This window comes from Podarcis melisellensis (assembly GCF_964234715.1).
Source record: "Podarcis melisellensis genome assembly, chromosome: 8".
Classification (NCBI taxonomy): Eukaryota; Metazoa; Chordata; class Lepidosauria; order Squamata; family Lacertidae; genus Podarcis; species Podarcis melisellensis.
This window is the reverse complement of record NC_138540.1, coordinates 8,053,779-8,075,324: the sequence shown is the minus strand read 5'-3', so window position 1 is coordinate 8,075,324 and position 21,546 is coordinate 8,053,779. Positions and strand designations below refer to the sequence as shown.

General features: G+C 48.6%; 1 protein-coding gene across 2 annotated transcripts in view; it reads right to left on the bottom strand.

Annotated features, from left to right (window-relative positions):
- Positions 1 to 13,920, bottom strand: part of SH2B3 (SH2B adaptor protein 3) — a 68,587-nt gene extending 54,667 nt beyond the window's left edge. Inside the window, exon 1 of one of the 2 annotated variants that reach the window (XM_081922973.1) lies at positions 13,792 to 13,920. The gene's annotated coding sequence lies outside the window, so the exon portion shown is untranslated. Of the gene's footprint in view, positions 1 to 2,402; positions 2,603 to 13,791 lie in introns of those variants that run through there. The other variant, XM_081922974.1, reaches the window with a different exon arrangement.
- Between the last annotated feature and the right edge of the window lie 7,626 nt (positions 13,921 to 21,546).

Here is a 21,546-nt window from a genome sequence, read left to right as displayed (position 1 = left end):
GGGTATAAATAAAAAAATATTATTATGGCTCAGCTGGATCTACCTCGCAGGGTTGTTCTGAGGAGAAGGTTAGGGAAGAGACAACACAGCAATATTAAAATGCAATAAATGCATGTGGTTGTAAATGTATAGCCTTAAAAACTGCAATATAGATCTCCTGATCTATAGGAGAAGGTTGTTCCTGGCTATCAGACTCCACATCTAGCCCCCACAGCAGCCCCCTGAACACCCCCACCCCCCGGTTTTGCACACAGACCAGGTTCTTCCAAGGAATAGGAATGGACATGCTACGTTTCCAAGTATCTGCTCCACCACCCATATGGGAGGGGTGGGGAACCTTCCACACAGGGCCACAGGTGGCCCTGCAAGCCTCTGGATCTGACCCTCAGGGCTTCTCCCCAGGCAAGACACTCTCCCAAGCAACACAAGCTTGTAGTCCTGGTTTGCATTCTCCTTGAGGGCTGGGATGTGTCCCTGAACTCTGAAACTGGAACCGTGACTGTTTAATGTGGTATCATAGTGCTTTGAATGAATGCTGTGAGTGTGGTCTTAGTTCCACACTTTGCAACGGGATGATATCCTGCACTACAGTGCACCTGAGGGTACCAGGCTAGCTTAGCAGGGCAGGCATGCTGTGAGGCATATACCGGTAAGCACTCCTCTGTCCCTCCAGCGCCTCATTCACAGCCTCTAAGCACCTGCTGCCTGAGGCAGGCAACCTCATCTCTACCTAATGGTAGGACCGGCCCCAGGTTTGTGCAAGGAAGTCCAGCGCTCTCTCAAAAGCCTCTCTCTACACAAAGGCATGGGATTTCGCAGCCCGCTTGGCCCTAGAGCGTGACGCCCTCCCAGCAAGCCCCTCTCCTCATCCTGCAAAAGTGTTTTTAGCGTTGCAGCACAAAGCAGGAAGCGCGTTCATTGCCCGCCCCAGTCAGCAGCACATGGGCAGCCTCTCTTCGCAGGCAGGCTCGAGACTCCCTCGAGAAAACCCATGCTTGCAATTTAAAGGCAAACTGACGGGAACGCCTCTCTAGGAAAATTTGCTGGCAGAGAGAGGGTCCTTTAAATAATAACGATCACAGTCCAAGTCTTGTAAACGGCAGTGTTCTGCCCACTGCAGAAGTAGCTATGCCAACTTCTGAGTCTAGCTCCATCAACCACTGCCAGACGGGGGCCCCCTGGCACCCCCACTTTCCCCAGGAGGCTGAAAAAGGTTCCCCGCTTCTGATTCACAGCTCGCCCAGATTGCAAGCTTTCTTTAACAATCACACACTCGCAATGGGCAGCTGCACGGAGCACCCAGCGGCTGCATGGGTTGCTTTCCGAGGGGAAAAGGGTCAGTCCCAAAACGCTGAGCCGTGCGACATTTTGGGAGCACGCCCAGGAAGAGGAAAGCCGCCGGGGTCTGGCATGTGTCAAGAGCAGGCCTGAGTGGCAAGACATCCCAGGGGTCAGAGTGAGTGGGGGACAGGAAGACATAGCAGGCAGCGATCTGAGAAGCAGGGGTCTCGATAATGGGCAAAGCGAGGAAAGAGTTAGCTGCAGCAGGCCGGGAGCTGGAGCAAAGGAGATAGCAGGACGATGAGGATCCTTTCTTACGCTGCTGGTGACTTCACATGCCCTTGGTCAGAACAAACGCAAGGAAGAAGCAGGGGCACCACGTGGCTGAGAGGACCCCCACAGATACCACGCCGCCACGATTCTGGGCGGCCGAACCCCAGGCGGGGCGAGCCACCCGGCCCAGAAGAGCCGGCAGAACTTGGAAGCCAACGCCAGAAGCCTCCAATCTGCTCCGGATCCGGAACCCAGAAAGGCACGCAAACGTGCTCCGCTGCTGGTCGGGCGCCTGAGCTCTTTGCCCCCCAGCCGGGCCCCCGCCTGCTGGGTCTATCAGCGAGACCAGCCTGTGGATGACTCAGCAACTGCTCCCGTTTCCACACACCAGGCCTCGTGCTTCACCTCAAACTTTCCAGTGGTCAATGGGAAACGAGTGGGGGTGGGGGAGAGAGCGTGGGTAGGTGGGATCCTGCGGCCGTAAGCAGGAGGAACCCCAAAGCACCACAATACCCCTTGCCCTGCAAAACAACAACAACAACTGGTCCTCCCTTCCAAAGGAGAGGTGCCATATTTGGGTTTTCCTTCCCATCGGACAACTATGTTATCAGCGCAACTGGATATGGCAGCTTTGTAGAAACTCCTGTTTTAAAGCCAGGATTGTCTTAACAACACACTGTAAATAGCCCACCCAGCGGTGGAACCCCCCCCCACCCTCTTAGTGACACAGCCAAAAATTGCAAAACAGCAAGCGCAATTTCAGGAAGGGGCTTCCCCCGCACTCCAGCGCAGCAGAGAAAGTAAAGGAAGGACCCCGCCCCAAATCGACACAAGATGTGCACCGTTACCTTGCAGGTGGCAGACTGGCACCTGTGGACTTGCTGGCCGGAGGGGGTGGCCCACCCATTTGGGAAGGAAAGCTCCTGGTGCGAAAGTGGAGGGACCCCCCCCCCCACTTGTGTGCGCAGAGTTCCCGGTCACGCACTAGGAAGGGCAGCGTTGACGTGCGGCAACGGCAGCCGCGCAACACCGAAATAGAAGCGCTTGGAAGATTCCCCCTTCTGCCAGCCGAATAAAATAAAAAAATCACACAATGGCTTTTTCTAGCGAGCACTATAGGAGGAAGTCCACTCCCAGCTTCTCCTCCTTTTTAGACTGGGGAAGTTGACGCGCTGCTCAGATGGAGGCAGGGGGAAGCATATTTCGTGCTCCTGAAGAGCAGGGAGGTCTGAAGTTCTGGGGCAGTTGGGTTCTCAATGAGAACCCCTCCCTTGGCACACAGGGGCAACACCAGAGTGCATGAAGCAGCAAACATATATACAAAACACACACACACTGTACAGCTGTAGGGCTGCCTGTTCCCCTCGCCAGCCACCCTTCTATTCCCCCCCAATTAACCTCCCCTAGAGCCTCCCCTTCTTGCCCTATGCAATTAGAAATCCTTTGACGGAGGCTGTGTGATGACAGCATTACATTTTAATGTATATAGGAAGATATTCAGTAGCTCACTAGTCTTCAGTGAGTGATGTTCAAGCCGCAATAGGATTGTGAGGTCTGACCTAGAATGGGTTGCATCTGCAGCACCGCAACAATCTTTGGGAGAGGAAAAGATTTTGAAAGAGCAATGGCAGAAGAAAGATGAGAGGGAAAGGAGGACGACGAGCAGAACCAGAAAACAGAACCGAACAGGAGTGTACAGAAGGAAAGAAACTGGCTCCCTCCCTTGTTTCCACGCTGAGGGAACCCTTTCCACAGAGACGGGTCTGCCACAGAGCATCTTGGCATTGTGGACGGTGATGGGAAGCCACAAAGTGCACCCTGGCCAGGCCTGCTATGTCTCGCCATCGCTCTGTGTGCGCCAGCTCCCCAACCCAAACCTCTGGCTGAGCACAAAGCTTGAAACACAAGATGCCCACCGTTCCTGATCTACTCGGAGAACCGCCAACAAACTTCTGAGAAACACCAACCCATCCCCCAGAATGCAGCCAAGCTGGGCACCGCAAACAACCACATCCAGGATTCTGTCGCTCGCACACTTAGCTGGCTTTCAGCCAAGAGATTGGAAAAATAAATGCTGACCTTGCAAGGAAAAGTAGGGAAAGGTGTATCGTGGAAGTTCACGACAGGACACTGAAAGTTTCCCCCAAAGTGTGCGTATGTTCATGCACACACACCTTTTCATAAAAGGCCCCTCACTACTAACAAAAATTCGCCATTACAGTCGTACCTTGGTTTTCGAACAGCTTAGTTCTCGAACGTTTTGGCTCCCGAACACCGCAAACCCGGAAGTAACTGTTCCGGTTTGCGAACTATTTTTCGAAGCCGAATTTCCGACGGGGCTTCCAATTGGCTGCAGGAGGATTCCGTTCGACTTCCAAGGTACGACTGTATTTGTATTGAATTTGGAGAACAGGCAATACCACTGTTGATTGGTGAAATATGCCTGTTTCCAGCTTCTCAATCTGCAGGCATTCTACAAAGTTTTTAATATTTTTAACACTGGCCTGTTAATTTTGGTAGCACTAAGCAGTCTTCCAAACACCTCCCCTTGCTGTTTCTGCTCAGCATTTGATAGTCAGAGGTACACTGCCTTGGGCTATGGAGGTTCCATTTAGCTGTCATGGTTAGCGTATTGGACTTGGACACAGGAACCCTGGCTCTGGATTTGATAGTCAGAGGTACACTGCCTTGGGCTATGGAGGTTCCATTTAGCTGTCATGGTTAGTGTATCGGACTTGGACACAGGAACCCTGGCTCTGGACTTCTTACAGTCCTCCGGAATTGTGAGCCACGGCCCTCTGTATCCATCCTTAATCTTCCCGGCATATGATACCAGCAAGTCACAACAAGAGGCTGTGCAACTTCAAAAAGGCCGAGGCAAATCCCTCACAGATGATCCTCTTGGATGTTATCCAGATATGGCATCAGCTCCCAGGGGGATGGGCGGAGAAAAGGGAGACGATCTTTCATTTTAACCTGCAACCCACTGAGGACATTCCAGACAACAAGCCTTTGAGAAACCCCGTCCGCTCTGCTCTCATATGACCAGAATGAGGGGGGAAAGTGTCGTGCGTGGGGGAAGGCACCAAAATCGCAAACCCAACTGCAGAGATTATCCAAAGACTGCTCTTCTTACCCACAAACCTAGTCAATAATAATAAAAACCTTTTTTTTAAGTTTTAAAGTGTTGAGCCATAAATAAACTAGCAACGAGCGCAAGTTAAATGAGTTCTAGCATTGTCCCACCCCACTTATAATTTTTTTTTTTGCATTTATGCACTACAATCCCCACCCACATATGAAGTTTGAAGCCAATTGCCAATGATCTGGAATGCATAATCCCAGAGGGAGGCACACCCGGTCCCATCCTGACCCGTTCTGCCCACAGTGACTTTTCCAGCAGGCAGAAAGAACAGAAGGAGGAGACGCTTCACTTGATATATTCCACAATTCATGGAGGGTAAGGCTGTCCGTAGCTATGAGTTGCAATGGTTATTTCACACCCACCAACATTTCTGCTGTGCTGCGAGATGCAGTGGTAGCCCTTAGCTCAGAAGGCTTTACAAGGAAATGAGGCTAATATGATTGAGGAGGGGGTGAGTCTATTGACCACAGGTCCCATCAGCCCCAGCTGGTAATAAATCGGGTAACTAATAATTTGCTGTGGGTTAAACCACAGAGCCTAGAACTTGCTGATCAGAAGGTTGGCGGTTCGAATCCCCGCAACGGGGTGAGCTCCCGTTGCTCGGTTCCTGCTCCTGCCAACCTAGCAGTTTGAAAGCACGTCAAAGTGCAAGTAGATAAATAGGTACCACTCCGGTGGGAAGGTAAACGGCGTTTCTGTGCGCTGCTCTGGTTCGTCAGAAGCGGCTTAGTCATGCTGGCCACATGACCCGGAAGCTGTACGCCAGCTCTCTCGGCCAATAAAGCGAGATGAGCGCCGCAACCCCAGAGTTGGTCACGACTGGACTTAATGGTCAGGGATCCCTTTACCTAATAATTTGCTGCCCTTTGGGAATACCCCAAATCAGCTAACCGAGGCAGCTGCCTCACTCGGCTTAATGGTAGGGACCAGCTTAGCCCAAGAGACATGGTTGTTACGAGTCTGTACCTGGACTCCCAGGTACGCAGCCAGCACTCAGGTGTATATTCATATGCACACTGCTGAGAGATTTAGGATCTTTTGCTGGAGTTATGATGTGTGCTTGTTTATGGGTGTGTATGTCAACAATCTTATGCCCACAAGAAGCTCTCACACGAAGAAATAAAAAGGCTTGGTTTATTACAAAAAAATAGGAAGGACAGAATATATAAAAACGCTGCTTTAGACAGCAAAGCTACAGTCTAAGCAGGTAGCATATAACAATATCTAACACACCTTGATTAAGGAGTGGAAGATTCCCTAGTCTAAAATCCTACAGAAGAATGGACATGACAATTTTGCTATAAACCCACACTATGAGGAGGAGAAAAGAAAGCATACCTGTCCTTAAAGCAAACCAGAGGAGCGCTGAATAAGTTCTGTCCTGTTGGAGCTAGGAGAGCCCAACTAAGCTTTGCATCTATTTTATTTTTTTAACACCCTTTTTGCCAAGGCATGCCAGTGGAGAGGGGAGTGAATTGTGAAATTTCTATGATTTCCATAGATACCTCTGGAATTTCCTGCCCTGGTTCTCACCTCGCCCGTCTTAGTGAAGAATGGCTGATAGTGAGCGATTACCTGAAATTAGGCGTCTTTGTTTGACATCCTTTACATCACCTTACCATTGTGTGGATGGATGAGGAGCTGAGTACAGTCGTACCTTGAGAGTCAAATGGAATCCGTTCTGGAAGTCCATTCGAATTCCAAAATGTTTGGAAACCAAAGCGCAGCTTCTGATTGGCTGCAGGAAGTTCCTGCAGCCAATCGGAAGCCACAGAAGCCCGTTGGATGTTTGGGTTCCAAAGAACGTTTGCAAATCGGAACACTCACTTCCGGGTTTGTGGCGTTCAGGAGCCAAAACGTCCGAGCACGGCCAGATGAGGCCCTAAGCTACTGAAGGTAATGGGGCCCTTTATATGTCCAGCTGTCCTTTGTCAACAACAAATTGTTGCTGTTTTTTGTGTTGTAAAAGATAAAGGGACTCCTGACCATTAGGTCCAGTCGTGACCGACTCTGGGGTTGCAGCGCTCATCTTGTTTTATTGGCCGAGGGAGCCGGCATACAGCTTCCGGGTCATGTGGCCAGCATGACTAAGCTGCTTCTGGCGAACCAGAGTAGCGCACGGAAACGCCATTTACCTTCCCGCCGGAGCGGTACCTATTTATCTACTTGCACTTTGACGTACTTTCGAACTGCTAGGTTGGCAGGTGATGGGAACTGAGCAATGGGAGCTCACCCCATCGCGGGGATTCGAACTGCCGACCTCCTGATCGGCAAGCCCTAGGTTCAGTGGTTTAGACCACAGCGCCACCCGCGTCCCTTTTTTGTGTTGAGTGTACGCTATATGGTAATTTATGGACCTAATATGTATCTAAAGCCATTTGCCACTGTATGTAGGTTTTAATTTATTTGTTTTTTATCGTATATTTTCCAAATGTACATTCAGTTTTTTCCCCCTTTAAATTTTCTGGGGGCCCCCAAGAGAGTGGGGCCCTAAGCTATAGCTTGTTTAGCTCATACAGTCATACCTCGGGTTGAAGTTGCTTCAGGTTGAGCGCTTTCGGGTTACGGTCCACGGCGACCCGGAAGTAACAGAACGCATTACTTCCGGGTTTTGCCGCTCGCGCATGCGCAGATGGGCAAAATGACATCACGCGCATGTGCAGAAGCAGCGAATTGCAACCTGCGCATGCGCCGACGCGGGTTGCGTTTGCTTCAGGATGCGAATGGGGCTCCGGAACGGATCCTGTTCGCATCCTGAGGTACCACTGTACGTAAATCCAGCACTATGTCCGAGTACCAAGGCGTTTGGGAGCCAAGGTACGACTGTATTTACCTGACAGCTAAATTTGCATGCGTTAATCATTAAACCAGATTTGTGTGGATATTCCTGAATGCCTTTCAGCAGGGGGCTGGAATCTGGCTGGTTCCATAGTCACCAAAACTCATCCTGGAGGATCTCATGTCGTATTAGAGTTATGTCAATCTTATGCCATGACCTACAGAGATAAACCATATCATAAATTCAGATTCACGAACACCTCCTTACACTTCTTGCTCTATAATGAGATGCTGCTTTTGGGAACAGGCCAGGGGACAGTTGGTTTGGACAACTGCTCCCATCAGTCCCAGTCAGGAGAGCGTCAGACTGCTTCAAAGCAATTCTCCTTTCTCCCTGCCTGCACCCTCAAGCACTCCCCTCCCTCCGTAGGAGCATTCAAGGCCTCTTCTCCAGTTTCCTTGACAGCTAATCCTGGCCTCAGGTTGCTGCAATCTCTTGGCACCTGTAGAGGCCAGTCACCTGTACAGGTAGTGTCATCTCAATATGAATATTGTGGGTTGAGGGGGATAGGATAAATCATAGAATCATAGAGTTGGAAGAGACCACAAGGGCCATCGAGTCCAAACCCCTGCCAAGCAGGAAACACCATCAGAGCACTCCTGACATATGGTTGTCAAGCCTCTGCTTTAAGACCTCCAAAGAAGGAGACTCCACCACACTCCTTGGCAGCAAATTCCAGTGTTGAACAGCTCTTACTGTCAGGAAGTTCTTCCTAATGTTTAGGTGGAATCTTCTTTCTTGTAGTTTGGATCCATTGCTCCATGTCTGCTTCTCTGGAGCAGCAGAAAACAACCTTTCTCCCTCCTCTATGTGACATCCTTTTATATATTTGAACATGGCTATCATATCACCCCTTAACCTCCTCTACTCCAGGTTAAACATGCCCAGCTCCCTTAGCCGTTCCTCATAAGGCATCCTCATAATGCTCCAATACGGGGCAGAAATCCTAACTTCAGCGGTCTAATGAACCTTCAGCTCCACTTTTTGCTTATTCAGAAGTGTATTTTCTCACAGAGCAAGCTGTAACGTGATGTTAAGTGGTTAGAGTGTTGGTCTAGGACCACAAGGCTCTGGGTTCAAATCCCTACTCAGCCACAATGGCCCAGAAAATTGCCTTCCAGCCCTAACCCGCCTCACAGGGTTCTTGATAGGGTGGGTGCGTGGGGTGGAAACGAACAACACTCCCTATATCTTGGGCCCTAAATTAATTGCAAATTAAAAGAAAAAGTCCCTGCCCTCCAGGAGCTTCCAAATGTCGATGGCAGGAACAGAGCGAGATGAGTCAATGTGGCCAAAGATGCGAGAATGAAGAGGTTAAATGAACAGCTTTGTGACTGTTACTACTACCACTATTATTATTAAGAGGCAGATTCACTGACCACCAAGAGTATGGTTCCACGTTCTGATTTAATTCTTCTCTTTCTTCACAGCCACTAGGATTGTCCTAAGGAGCTACAGATTCTAGCAAGTGATCCGGAAAACCAAAAAACAAGCTAAACTTGGTGGGTGTTTACATACCCACGGAAGATGCATCATTTCAGCAAAATAACCTTCAAACCCTTAATCTTAATTAATCTGGTTTCTGGCAGACACCTAAATATATATAACGATGGGGCTCATCAGCTCTCAACTAGCAGGCTATTCTCCAAAGCAGAGGGCATCCTCTGCCCCCTAAAAGGGCATTGCATATTGTTGCCTCTTAGATCTAAACCACGGGTAGGCAAACTAAGGCCTGGGGGCCAGATCCGGCCCAATCGCCTTCTCAATCCAGCCCACGGACGGTCCGGGAATCAGCGTGTTTTTACATGAGTTGAATGTTTCCTTTTATTTAAAATGCATCTCTGGGTTATTTGTGGGGCCTGCCTGGTGTTTTTACATGAGTAGAATGTATGCTTTTATTGAAAATGCATCTCTGGGTTATTTGTGGGGCATAGAAATTCGTTCATTTTTTTCTTCAAAATATAGTCCGGCCCCCCACATGGTCTGAGGGACGGTGGACCGCCCCACGGCTGGAAAAGGTTGCTGACCCCTGGTCCAAACTAATAAACAAGGTCCAGACCAGGGGTAGGCAAACTAAGGCCCGGGGGCCGGATCCAGCCCGATCGCCTTCTAAATCTGGCCCGTGGACAGTCCAGGAATCAGCGTGTTTTTACATGAGTAGAACGTGTGCTTTTATTGAAAATGCATCTCTAGGTTATTTGTGGGGCATAGGAATTCGTTCATTTTTTTCTTCGGCCCACCACAAGGTCTGAGGAAGGGTGGACCGGCCCATGACTTTAAAAGTTTGCTGACCCCTGTATAATACAGTTAAAGCACATTGTGTTTGTTGGGTTGGAGAGGGTCACAAGGTGACTTAAAATATCCTTCACAAGAGTAGCATTGGGTGTAAGAGGAATAGTGATAATGGGGGAGAGATTTGGATCACACCCTGAACTAGAAAACACAGCCATCCTTCAAAATCTGCACTTCTCTGAATTTTGTGGTGCAGTTCTCCAAATTTATATATACTAAGGGGAAGATTGCCTAACACCATCCATAGCAATGAAATAACACCAAAATGCATTATGATAGGTGGGGCGAAATTACATTTTAAAAATGTTGGTTATTAGGAACGATTCACAATAAACAGCTGGTGAATTTTCATGACAACTTCTAAAGAGAAAAATCACAGCAACAAAAAAGAACAGTTGGAAATCAAAATTGACGGATTTGCCACCTGCGGCTGGAGAATTTCAGTACGCGCAGCTTACTGTGGGGGGTGGAGAGATAATTTTATTCTCTGTCCTGCAGCCCTGAAAGGCATAGCAAAGCCACTGGCCATCTTTTGCACCAGGCCAGCCTAGCAAAGGCCAAAGGATCACACCAACCAATTCTTCTTTTTCCCACATACACTCAGAACACAGACTTTCAAGAATCTCTCAGTGGGTTCAAGGGGAGACACAGGAAATGACTGGCAACTAAAGCACTTTTTTTGTTTCTGTTTTTCAGAGATGGGTCAAATGCAAACTAATGGCCGGACTAATTCCACAAAAGCACACACATTAGCATTGCACATAGAAAAGAGAAGCCTGACATTCTCAGCTTTAATTTACGTAGTTTGTGGGTTTTTTGGTGTGTTTTTTTCAAGTTTCTAGTCACTGAAGAGGAAGGGTTGCTGCAACCTTATTTGGCAGTGGGGCAGGGAAGATTTGAGGGGGGGCGGGGTGTTCGTGATTGTGTCTAGGACCAAAAGGCCCCAGTGGGGAGGGGGGGCTACATGAAGGAACTGGGAACACCCATTTGAGAGGCTGCAATTTTGCTGACATTGCATGAGTAATGTATTGGTTGTATTTATTTTTTCTGCCCATTTATATAGCCTGGCTTTTAAAAACGTTGCTTTTGTCCAAATGTGTGTCATCCCCACCACCAATCAAGACTGCACACCTGTAAGATTTCTCTTGCCACACATGCGGATAAGAGTTGCCAACTTTTCACCTTTTATACATGCAGAAATCTAGCAGACAAAAGGTTTTCCAGGCATGGAGAGATATAGCTAAGAGAAGAAAGTGTCTCCGTCTTTTGTGTTCTATTTTAGCTGCCCAATCAAAAAAGCAGACGTTCTCTGGCCCAAACTGGCAACCCTCAAAGCAGCGGCACATTTTGCATCGAGGTGCATGGAGGCCACTCCATGCCAGGCAGCAGGGAGAGAGGACACCCCCCCCCCAACTTAGGGGTGGCAGGTTCAAATACCGACCAGCTTGTTAAATCAAATTACCTAGTCAGGGGGAGGTGAGTCTTCAATGTTTCACGTTTGGATTTTCAACTAAAACCCTTACCTGGAAAGGCTAATGTCTGAATTACAACTGGTCTGGGAAAAGTATTGGGCAGATGCCCTGATCGGATTTTATCTGGACTGAACAAACTGGGCATCTGCATGGCGTGGGAAGATTTTTGGACTGATTTGGCAGAAACATCAGTCTGCGAAGCTACGGAGGGGAATCTTGGACTTAAAAATCACACAGAAGCACACTGTTTTGAGCTATCTCGCTTGCCGGAACAGCTCAGAGGCTGCGGAAAATACAGTGGTACCTCGGGTTAAGTACTTAATTCGTTCCAGAGGTCCGTTCTTAACCTGAAACTGTTCTTAACCTGAAGCACCACTTTAGCTAATGGGGCCTCCTGCTGCCAGCGTACCACCGGAGCCCGATTTCTGTTCTCATCCTGAAGCAAAGTTCTTAACCCGAGGTACTATTTCTGGGTTAACGGAGTCAGTAACCTGAAGCGTGTGTAACCCGAGGTACCACTGTAATGAGGATTAACATCAGAATGGCTTATGGGAACTATCGGGAATGATTATGAAAAGCAGTAGAAGTATGAGGTGATCAGATCCCGTCCCCCCGAAAATTTTTATAATTTGGCATAATATTTGATCTGTTGGGTTATTGAATAATATGCATAATTCAGAATATATGATGTGGTTTGATTGGGTTGTTAAAATGGAAAATTTAATAAATATTATTTTAATAAATAATAATAGGGGTGGCAGGTTCATATATTTAAAAGGGGTGGGGGTCTGGGGAAGGTCTCCCACGAACGAGATTGTACATTCAATTGGTCCAAGATTCCAGCGGCCAGATTCCTGGCTGGGTTGCTTTCACATCTCATAGAACTCTCCTTGTAAAATAGCTGAACTGATTGGCGGTTTGTTTCCTGGCCCAATTCAAGGTGCTCACATTGGTGTTTAAAGCCCTCAATGACTCAGGCCCCAAGCACCTGAAAGACCACCTACGGTTACCAGACATCCCCGTTTCCCAGGGACAGTCCCCGGATTTACAAACCAGTCCCCAATCAAAATCCATTGAAGTGTGTCCCCAGATTCATTGAAAAATAATCTGGTAACCTTGCTACAGACCCTCTCAGGTACCAAAATAAACCACCCTTTTGGGTAGTTCCATCTCCCTCAGAATTTCAGGGTTGCTGGGGACGCCCAGGGGCAGAGGGCATTCCCCGTGGCAGCCCCTAAATTGTGGGGCTCCCTCCCCACAGAGCTGCGCCTGTCTGGCACCTTCATTGTACGGCATTCATTTCGGTGAATGCTGAAGATTCACTTCTCAACCCTGGCTTTTGGCGCTTGAGATGTGGTTATTTCTAGAACCCACCGTAATTCTGGGATTTTAAGTTCCTTCAAACGGTTATGCCTTGCAACTTGCAGTTATTCTTACAGATCATGGTTTGGTAATTATTAAGAGTGAATTTCTGTTTATCATTTGCTGATGTTTTTCGAGAGTTAATTTTATTGTGTGCTATTATATTCCAATAGGTTATTGACTATTACAGTGGTATCTCAGGTTAAGTACTTAATTCGTTCCGGAGGTCCGTTCTTAACCTGAAGCACCACTTTAGTTAATAGGGCCTCCTGGTGCCGCCACACCACCAGAGCCCGATTTCTGTTCTTATCCTGAAGCAAAGTTCTTAACCTGAAGCACTATTTCTGGGTTAGCGGAATGTGTGACTTGAAGCGAACATAACCTGAAGCGTATGCAACCCGAGGTACCGCTGTATTCCATTTAATATAAGTTGTCCCACTTTAAAGTTACGTTTTATTACGATTTTTATTCTAAGGTGTGTGTTCTTTGTTGTATATTTTGTTGCTTGTGCGTAGCAATACAGAAAGGCGGTATACAAATTAAAAGTGAAATGAAATGTTCTAATTGCTGTGATCACCCCAAAATCTTGGGGTGAATGGGGGGTAAAAAATGCCCGTAAACTAATGATAACAATAATAAGCATTGAGGCAGCCAAGATGGCAGATCACAGCCCTTCCCCAACGTATGCAGAAGAGCAGGGAAAAGCAGTTGCAAAAATCCTGCACTCTTCACATCTAAACCCAGCTGTCAGAAATCCAACAGGGGCAGCTTTCCCATCAGGACTCATTTCCATGCTGCCTGCTGGCTAAAACGGCACAGCTCAGCCTGCCCACCCCTTCATATCCTGAGCCAACAGCTCCTCAGTGCTAAGGAATGGGCACTCTGTCCATGCTCAGCGGCACTCTTTTTCTGTACTACAGCACAGGGGAAAACCCTTAGGTTTTTTTGGGGAGCTCGTGTTTTGTCCCCAAGCAATCAACTTTGAATAAAAGATGCCCTTTTTAAGGGGCGGGGGGAGAGATAGTCCTCAAGCAAGTAGACCCAAATTCGAAGTATTTCCCGGAGCAGAGGCGCGCTAGGTGAGCGGAAGAAAAAAGGGGGAGCAACAGAAAAGGGGGTCCCCTTACCTGTAGGAGAAGCCGGCGCTCGCCCCGTGGCCCATGGTGCGCCTTGCCCGGCGCCCGTCCGCCCACAGCAGCAGCAGCAGCGAGGAGAGTCCGCCTCGTCGAGAGAGAGATACAAGGCGGCGGCGAAGGGACCGCGCTCGCCTCGCCCCCTCCAGGCGCCCGGGCGGCGGTGGCGACGCCTTTTTCGGGCGGTTATGTAAAAGGCAGCCCGGGTCCGGGAAGGAAGGAGGAGCCGCCCCTCGGGGGCCGCGGGAGAGCCGGGCGGGCCGCGCGCTCTGGCGGCGAAAGGCTCCTCGGGGCGCGTCGTCGGAGGGAGAAGTTGGCGCTCTGGCGCGCTCGGCGAGAAGCGCCCGGGCGCGCAGGGAAACTTTCTAGCGCCCAGTTTCGGTCCTCGAGAGCGGAAGGCGGCCGGGGTTGTGTAAGCGGGAGGGCCGCCGAGCCCGCATCTTTCCCACCCTCGGAGGCGGCTCTTCGCCTCGCCAGGAAACGGCGCGCAGGGGCGGAGGAGAAAGCGCGGAGAGGCGGCCGAGAGCGCACAGGAGTTGGAGAGGTCGCGGGGCTCCCCGCGCGCCCCTGCTCGCCGGCTCCGTAGGGGGAAAGGGCTGCTCTCTGCCTACACAAGGCTCCGGGTTCAAGTGTCTGCCGGCCCGTGTCGGCAATACTAGTCTGGATGGGCTCTGTAGGAGGCAGCGCCTTGTTGGAGGAAGGGCGCAGTGGCAGCAGCAGAAGGCTCTGGTTCCCTCGTCAGCATCTGAAAACCCGAAGTGCTGCTGCCCATCCGTGTCGGCAATACCAGTCTGGGTGGACTTCGTATGAAGCAGCTTCTTGCTAGGGAAAGGGCCGAGCAGCTGCTTTGCTTGCAGAAAGCTCGGATCCAGTCCCCCCCAAAGTACCGCTGCCAGCCCGTGTTGACAAAACTGGCCGGTATGAGGCAGCTTGTTGTTAGGGGAAGGGTTGTGTAGCGCAGTGGCAGGGCAGCAGCTTTGCTTGCAGAAGGCTCTGGGTTCCGTCCTTAGCACCTGAAATCCCGGAGAATGCTGCCAGTCAGTGTCAGCAATACTAGTCTGGGCGGACCAGCAGCTTGAAGAAGGATAAGGCAGCTGCTTTTTTTCCCATTCAAAATATTTTAACTGAAATTTTAACAGACATAAAAGAGATGTGCAACACACAACGTGAATAAAAACCTTTTGTCACATCAACCAAGGGAAGAGTTATTTGCGAGCGACCTTTACTTTTTCTGGCTGGGAGTCCAGGAGAGAGGGGCCGGGGGGGGAGTGAGAGAGTAAAATAAGGAGATAAAGAAGGGAAATTCAGTCCAGTTCTACCACATTAAGAATGCATCCCCTCCATAATGAAACATCACCTCTAGGACAGCGCAAGCTTTGCTGTTTGTTTATAAAGTTGATGAAAAGTTGCCAGATTACCGTACTGAAAACTGGCCTTTTTTGGTTGTGCCTCACATCAGTCGAGCCGTGCCAGTTTTGCGTACAGGGTGGCGTGCCAAACTCTATGATGCCACTGGTCGGAAGCCACCCAGAGTGGCTGGGCAACCTAGTCAGAGGGGCAGGATAAAATTATTATTATTATTATTATTATTATTATTATTATTATTATTATTATTATTATTATTATTTGTGGTATGACAATGTAGTTTGCATATTTCCAACGAGATGCTAATTCTGATCTAGCAGCTGCCTGCAGCAACGCTGATCGAGTTTTTGTGTTAACAATTGCCAATAATGTAAGGTTACCAGATTTTTTTTCAATGAATCCAGGGACACTTTTCAGCTTCAATGGATTTTATATTGGGACTGATTTGTAAATCCGGGGACTGTCCCTGGGAAACGGGGATGTCTGGCACCCTGACAAGAATGCTACCATGGGACCTGAAATCATCACCCATCATCATCATCACTTTTAATTTGCATACCGCCTTTCTATCTTACAATACTCAAGGCGGTTTACAGGCTGAAGAAACAAAGAATGTACACCTTATAACAATCTAATGCAATGCAAAAATGTGATAACGAAACAGCTTTAAAATAAGCAATCTACATCAAATAAAGTAACATTCAACAATCATTAGAATAGTATAGAATAATAATAAAGGTAAAGGACCCCTGACCATTAGGTCCAGTCGTGGCCGACTCTGGGGTTGCAGCCCTCATCTCGCTTTATTGGCCGAGGGAGCCGGCGTACAGCTTCCGGGTCATGTGGCCAGCATGACTAAGCCGCTTCTGGCGAACCAGAGCAGCGCATGGAAACGCCATTTACCTTCCTGCTGGAGCGGTACCTATTTATCTACTTGCACCTTGACATGCTTTCGAACTGCTAGCTTGGCGGGAGCAGGGACCGAGCAACGGGAGCTCACTCCATTGCGGGGATTTGAACCGCCGACCTTCTGATCAGCAAGCCCTAGGCTCTGTGGTTTAACCCACAGTGCCATCAGCATATAAACATTAAACAGAAACCCACTCTTAACAATTACAATAATTAATTTCGAAACTACAGTACAATCGGGACGCGGGTGGCGCTGTGGGTAAAACCTCAACGCCTAGGACTTGCCGATCGCATGGTTGGCGGTTCGAATCCCCGCAGCGGGGTGCGCTCCCGCCGTTCGGTCCCAGCGCCTGCCAACCTAGCAGTTCAAATCACCCTTAAGTGCAAGTAGATAAATAGGGACCGCTTACCAGCGGGAAGGTAAACGGCGTTTCCATGTGCTGTGCTGGCTTGCCAGATGCAGCTTGTCACGCTGGCCATGTGACCCGGAAGTGTCTGCGGACAGTGCTGGCTCCCGGCCTCTAGAGTGAGATGAGCGCACAACCCTGGAGTCTGGCAAGACTGGCCCGAACGGGCAGGGGTACCTTTACCTTTACAGTACAATCAATAAAACAACTGCAAGCCACAGTGCATAAAATAATGCAATACAAATCGAGAAGCAGAGACTGGAGGGTGAGGCATGGCAGGTGGAAGAAGGCCTTGCTGATGGAGTCCCTTCCCTCACAGTTCTTCCTCCAGGACCAGCTTCCTTATGAAATCGCAGGTGGGATGGTAAATGCCTTGTTCCATAAATGTTTCGTCTTCTCACAACTCCACTAAGGCAGCTTCTTGTTAGGGGAAGGGCTGTAAGGCTGTAGCTCAATGAGAGAGCGCCTGCTTTGCAAGCAGAAGGTTCCGGGTTCGATCCCTGGCGTGTCCAGGTAGGGCGAGGTGTGTCCTCTGCCCAAAACCCTGGAGAGATGCTACCAGTCAGAGTTGTTGTTGTTGTTTAGTCGTTTAGTCATGTCCGACTCTTCGTGACCCAATGGACCAGAGCATGCCAGGCCCTCCTGTCTTCAACTGCCTCCCGCAGTTTGGTCAAACTCAAGAACACTGTTGCACCATCTTGTCCTCTGTCGTCCCCTTCTCCTTGTGCCCTCCATCTTTCCCAACATCAGGGTCTTTTCCAGGGAGTCTTCTCTTCTCATGGGGTGGCCAAAGTATTGGAGTCTCAGCTTCAGGATCTGTCCTTCCAGTGAGCACTCAGGGCTGATTTCCTTCAGAATGGAGCGGTTTGATCTTCTTGCAGTCCATGGGACTCTCAAGAGTCTCCTCCAGCACCACAATTCAAAAGCATCAATTCTTCGGCGATCAGCCTTCTTTATGGTCCAGCTCTCACTTCCATACATTACTACTGGGAAAACCATAGTTTTAACTATACGGACCTTTGTTGGCAAGGTGATGTCTCTGCTTTTAGACAATCCTAAGATAGATGGAACAACATCAGCCTAGGTTTCCTAGGTTTCTAACCAGATGAACTGACCCGCAACTTGTGACAGTCTGAAAAAGGGTTTGGACAAATTCACGGAGGAAGCCATGGTGGGGGGGGGGGGCGAACTGTTTACGCTGATCTTATATGAATGGGCCTGTGAGAATGCTGGAAGGCTTCTTTCATATTAGTTCTTATACAAAAAGAAAAGGGGAATCAGGCTGAGCCCTGGCCAAAGGCCTGGCAGAACAGCTCCATCTTGCAGGCCCTGCGGAAAGAGGTCAAATTCCACAGGGCCCTGATCTCTTGTGGCAGAGCGTTCTACCAGGCCGGGGCCAAGGCCGAAAAGGCCCTGGCCGAGGCCAGCCTAATCTCTCTGTGGCCTGGGATTTCCAAGGTGTTATTATTTGCAGACCGTAAGGTTCTTCATTGGGGCGTACTAGGAGAGGCGGTCCCGTAGGTACGAGGGTCCTAGGCCGTATAGGGGTTTAAAGGTTAAAACCAGCACTTTGAACCCGATCCTGTACTCCACCAGGAGCCAGTGCAGCTGGAAAAGCACTGGGTGAATGATAACATTTTTCTGTAACGAAAGCAAGAGATGTGCAGGAGAGAAATGGTGTTTATGTGTGTGTGTGTATATGGCTGGAATTGTAGATAAATTGAATTAGGTAGTGCTCTTTTCCTTTAAAAAGTGTTTAGGGGTACTCTCGTTTTGACTCGAGAAACCCACCATTTTATAATTCAAATCAGGGAAAGTAAATAGACAAAAGTACAAAGATTCCCAAAATATTTAGGGGTATGTGTACCCCCCAGAAAAAAAGAAGTGGAATTAGGATTATTTTCCCTAGCCTGACCAAAACCCGGCGCAATGGCTTATTGTGCAGCCAGCGCCCCCTGCAGGTCAAAAACCCAAAATCTTCCCTGTGGAATCAGAATTGTATAATTGCTAGGGGAGGGGACGGTAGCTTTGCTGTGGGACATGGGCTCCTTCTGGGATAGTCTGTCCTCCTTTGGCCCCCACCCTGGATTCAGCTCTCACCTGTGGCTTCTAGAAGCTGTCAGCATGCAACAAACAGTGGCCACACCTGGAGAACGGCTTCGGCAGGCCGGCTAAACCAGGTGAGGGGAGTGATAGATCACCACAGGAAGACCAACCTGGAACCATTTTGATTCCTAAACTGAGCAAATGTTTTCTCTGCAAGGTCAAAATAGGTTCCCTATTGGTAGGAGAAAATAACAGAGGCCAACCAGAGAATATTGAGAAGCAAAGCAGCTAGTAAGCCTGATCTTTATTGATCTGTTGCAACAGGGTGCTCCCCTCACACACAGGAAAGGAGGAGGAACCCAGAACCAAAGGTGTGTCCGCCCTTATATAGACATTTTAAATTGCCCGCCTTGGAGTCCAAGACCGCCCCCCCAGATACATCATACCTACATAACAGAAAGGGTGGTCTACAGCAGAAATCTGAGTGCATTGTTTACCTCCTGTCTGTCAGGTTATCTGTTAATGCTTACTTGATTGGATATGCTGGGGAGCCCGGCCAGTCTTTTGTAATGATAAATACTTAGTTCCTGAGCCAGGTCACAGGCTCACACCCTATTGATATCTTAAATGTGCCATTAAGACAGGATTTGTGAGGAAAGAGATAATGGGGAGGTTTCCCACTTTGACCTTGCAGAGAAATATTTAAGGTCAATTTGTTCAGGACTTTTTCTCTGTGGGGATTCAGACATGTGGCTTATATATTTATGTACGTGTTTGCTTGGTACATTTATGAAGATTTATTACATATCTAAGGCCTTAAAATTCTTATAACACAGTGATGGACTACATGGAAATGGCGGAAATGACTGGCAGAATCCGAGACCAGGGAGAAGAGTCGATGGAAGAAGATTGGAAAAAATGTAAAGTATATTTTTAAAAAAACATTGTAAAATTAATGAATGTTAGAAAGATGCTGGAATGAACTCACATGGTCTTAGCAGAAAGGTTATAAAGAATTAAGTTAAAATGGATTGTTAATGGGTTAAAGTGTAAAATTTAAGGTTAGATTGCGTTAAGATAAATTATGGAACAAAATCTGAGAAAGAGGGAAAGGACTTGCTGAAACAATTATGAATTAAGAATACAAAAAAGGAGGCGCGAGGAAGTCATGGAATTAAGTAAATGAAAGATAAAGATATTAAAATACTGGATGTTATTGTTTTTAAATGTTATTGTTTAACTGTAGTGTTTTTGGGTTTTCTCTTTTTTCTTTTTCTTTTTAGTATTGTATTTTCCTTTATTTTTGAAGTATTGTAATCTTTTTTATTATTACTGTCTGTTCTTCTTTTTTTGTAATTGTTAAACTTTAATAAATATCTTTAAAAAAAATTCTTATAACAGGAGCAGGGACCGAGCAACGGGAGCTCACCCCGTCGCGCGGATTCGAACCACCAACCTTCTGATTGGCAAGTCCTAGGCTATGTGGTTTAACCCATCGCGCCACCCACATCCCTAATACAGTCATACCTTGGGTTAAATGTGCTTCGGGTTGAGCGTTTTCAGGTTACGCTCTGCGGCAACCCGGAAGTAACAGAACGTGTTACTTCCGGGTTTCACCGCTCGCGCATGCGCAGACGCTCAAAATGACATCACGGGCATGCACAGAAGCGGCACATTCTACTCAGGATGCGAACAGGGCTCCGGAACGGATCCTGTTCACATCCAGAGGTACCACTGTAATTATCATCAGCAGCAGCAGCAGCAGAGCAAACATCAATTCAGGTTTTTCACTTGCTTTTGCTCCAATTCAGCTTTAAGCAGCGGGTTTTTGTAGGGAAAAATGTGGACTAAAAAAAGGAGGGGTTAGACATGGAGCTTTAAGGTGCAGAGTGTACCTGGAAAGAGTGGAAGAAAAGACAAGCCCTTGCTCACTTTTTCTCGAAACTGAAAAGCCCCAAACAATGCAGCCTGGCTTTCTTTCGCCATGGGGAGTCGCTCCACCCCTTGATCGTTTTTGGTTACTCAGCAAGGGACGGTCAGGGGGCCCTTCCCCCTCAGCCCAGTGGGAAGAGCAGGGGCGAGAGTCTGCAGCAACATTGGAGCCAGCAGGAAGAGCAAACCTCATGCCTTCATGCGTTAGGCACAACCTAAAAATAACTCAAAATTCCAAGGAAAACAGCTGCCATTCCAACTCCTGTGCTTCAAGAACAAGAGGCCACCGTGACCCCCCAGAGAAAGAGGAGCTGTGCAGAAAAGGTTGTTTTCATTGTGTGTTGCTGGTTTCAGTGGCGTAGCGTGGGTTGTCAGCACCCGGGGCAAGGTAAGTAATTTGTGCCCCCTAACCCGTGGATTTGCGCCCCCTAACCCCCAGGTGTTGCACCCGGTGCGGCCGGCCCCCCCTGCACCCCCCACGCTACGCCACTGGCTGTTTTTTTTGGCACTTCCCCCCTTCTTTTTGAGTGTATAATCTCACCCACTCCTCTCTTAAGAAGTGAGAATTTGCAAGGGCAGGTTTACAGTTTGCAGCCTTCGTATGTTGTCTTTAGAGCGAAGTGAGCGTAAAGCATTTGCGCACATGTAAATAATAATTTATGCGGGTGGCGCTGTGGGTTAAACCACAGAACCTAGGGCTTGCCGATCAGAAGGTCGGCGGTTCGAATCCCCGCGACAGGGTGAGCACCCGTTTTTCAGTCCCTGCTCCTGCCCACTTAGCAGTTCGAAAACACATCAAAGTGCAAGTAGATAAATAGGTACCACTCTGGCGGAAAGGTAAACGGTGTTTCCGTGCACTGCTCTGGTTCGCTAGTCATGCCGGCCACATGTACGCCGGCTCCCTTGGCCAGTAAAGCGAGATGAGCGCTGCAACCCCAGAGTTGGCCATGACTGGATCTAACGGTCAGGGGTTCCTTTACCTTTAAATTATAATGACTAAAATAAGAAGTTGCGCCAGAAACCCCACCAACCACCAACTACACAGGACAGAGTTTGTAAATAAACAAAGCTCAAGCGCCACCTGGTGGCC